The 2,788-nt window shown below is 50.5% G+C and overlaps 1 pseudogene; it reads left to right on the plus strand.

Annotated features, from left to right (window-relative positions):
* Positions 1-832, plus strand: LOC101571638 (annotated as a pseudogene).
* The last annotated feature ends 1,956 nt before the right edge of the window (positions 833-2,788 follow it).

Here is a 2,788-nt window from a genome sequence, read left to right on the forward strand (position 1 = left end):
GACAGGATAGGAAGGGTAACACCCCCCAGTTCTGGGCTGGGGCGAGGGCTACAGATAAGAAGGAACCTTGGCGGGAGGACCCTGAGCCACATGTGCCTCAGCCATGGAGCACGACGATCCAGCCGAAGCACTGACCGAGCTGAGAGAACGACGCGTGGGTGCGTTGGAGCTGCTGCAGGTGGCGGCTGGGTCAGGACTAGCCGCCTACGCCATGTGGGCGCTACTGCTTCAGCCCGGCTTCCGTCCAGTTCCGCTGTGGCTGCAGGTACCCTATGTAGGTGCGAGTGCCCGGCAAGTTGAGCATGTGATGTCGCTGCTGCGAGGTCGCCCTGGAAAAACGGTGGATCTGGGCTCTGGCGACGGCAGAATCGTGCTGGCGGCCCATAGATGCGGGCTCGTCCGGCTGTGGGGTACGAGCTGAACCCGTGGCTTGTGGGGCTGGCGCGGCTGCATGCCTGGAGGGCTGGCTGCCAGCACAGTGTCTGCTATCTCCTGGAGGATCTTTGGAAGGTCAGCCTGAAGGACTGCTACAATGTGTCTGTATTCCTGGCCCCCAGTGTGCTCCCACTCCTAGAGGATAAGCTGAAGGCAGAACTTCCCACAGGGGCTCGTGTGGTGTCTGGACGTTTCCCTCTCCCCACTTGGCAGCCTGTGGCTGTAGTGGGTGAAGGCCTTGACCGAGTCTGGGCTTATGACATCCAAAGTAATGGACCACCTCTGCTTTCTTGAGCGGTATCTGTCAAATCCACCCCAGGACCCAGTGCTACCTCAGTCCTCAAGGACCCCCATTTCCCAGGTTAGCTGACTAGACACAATAAACACTCCATGGGTCTCAAAAAAAAAAAAAAAAAAAAAAAAAAACCCCAAAAAAAAAAAAAAAAAAAAAAAAAAAAAAAAAAAAAATCAAATTGTAGTGAAGGGACGCAGTGCAGGTGTGTGACAGCCATGGAAAGGTCTCAGAGCCCCCTTTTCCCAGGCCACACACACTGCACTCCAGTGTCTTCCCCTCCAACAGCAGGGGCGCCTTTGATTTTTTTTTTTTTCCCCAGCTGCGGAGGCGGAGAAACAGGTTTGATTCTCCAGCAAGTGTTCAACTGCACTTCTCCTCTTTCCCAGCAGGTGGCAATAAATAAGTGCCGAAACGCCAGAGAGAACTATTCACACCCAAGGCCAGAGGGACACAAATATTTAGCGTCCTTAATTAAGTGCCACCCTTTAAATTTTCTTAGATCTTTTATTTATTTGGTACAGGGTCTCGTTACGCAGCTCAGACTCGTAGTGATCCTCCTGTCTCAGCCTCCCCAGGGCTGGGATTACAGGCTTGCGCCACCAAACCCAGTTTTGGGCCCTGAACAGTGTGCCCGGCGTTCAGGGGCACAGCATGCGGTACCGGGGCTCAAATCCGGGTCCTTGCACTTGCCAGGCAGGCCCTTAGACCGCCACACTATCTCCCCTGCCCAAGTGCCACCCTTTAAAATATTTAAATTTTGTTTAGTGTGGCATAAATGGAAAGCCTACAAGAGACCCTGGGAATTTAAAATAATGATGGCCTTTCTGTTTCTCTCAAACCGCGCTCCCCTGGCACAGGTGGCTTTCTCCCCACCAGCAGGAGTGGCTGTGACGTCCTGTGGACACGCAGTGAGTCCATATTTGGGGCAGCTGGCTTTCTCAAATAACTCTGAACAGCTGACACCTGAACCCAGACAACCTGATACGTGTGGAGTGTGTGAGCTCACCGAGGAGGGTGTTCAAGCTTTAGTCTTGAGACTGTTCTCTAGCAGAAGGGGAGGCGCGTCCGTGTGCTGGAATGCTCACTGCACACGGGTCCAATGGGCCTGCCGGGTCCCCCTGGCTTGGCCTTGCAGGCCCTTGGCTTGTGAGTTCCCCAACAAAGTTGGTATTTCCACTGTGACACTGCACAGCAAGCCCAGGCTTTGAGTGCTTTCTAGACAATGAGGGTTCCTTACACCTTCCGTAGTCTCCCCACCGCAGCCTTTGGGGACCAATAAGGCATAGAATGAGACAGCAAGCCTTGTAACTGAGAGGAGGCAGAGAAAACCATGGCCAGCTTTTCAGTGGAATTTCTTTCATTACTTAAAAGGTGTCAGTTGAATTGGGTATGAATCTGAAGAAATGTATGCTGTTTACTTCTGTAGTGGCTTGGTTTGTCTTTAAGACAAGGTCTTGCTCTGTTGCCCTGGATGATCTCATGCTTGAGGTCCTCCTGCCTCAGCCTCCTCACTCCTGGGATCACAGGCACGTGCTGCCCTAGCTGGTCTAGCTTTTTCTGTTCTTATCCACGGCACATCAGTATAGTTGATTGTAATATGGAATTTGACATTTCCTTCCCCACACATTTATGGCAACATCTAGGTCTGTTGAGTGCTCCCCTTTCTATGGATCTGATGGAAACTGCTAAAGAAAAGGAGTCCTCTGTTCTGACACCCACTTAGTCTTCCATGATTCAAAATAAATGAAGACCTTATCAATCATACTACAGCCACACATAAAGAGTTCATAATGCCTCCAAACTGTTTGCAAAAAACTCTTTTAACTTTAGCCTGTTCAACTAATGACAAGGAAAGAAGGAAGGAAAGAAAGAAAGAAAGAAAGAAAGAAAGAAAGAAAGAAAGAAAGAAAGAAAGAAAGAGTCTCTAAGGCTTACATGCAGAAATCCCTGTTATACCAACAGGCAAAAAGAATTCTTCTTATATATAATATGCACCAGGTATAGTGGCCCGCGCCTGTGAACTCAACATTCAGGAGGCTGAGGCAGGAAGATGATTGT

Source organism: Octodon degus, unplaced genomic scaffold (assembly GCF_000260255.1).
Source record: "Octodon degus isolate 3935 unplaced genomic scaffold, OctDeg1.0 scaffold00078, whole genome shotgun sequence".
In the NCBI taxonomy this organism is placed as follows: domain Eukaryota; kingdom Metazoa; phylum Chordata; class Mammalia; order Rodentia; family Octodontidae; genus Octodon; species Octodon degus.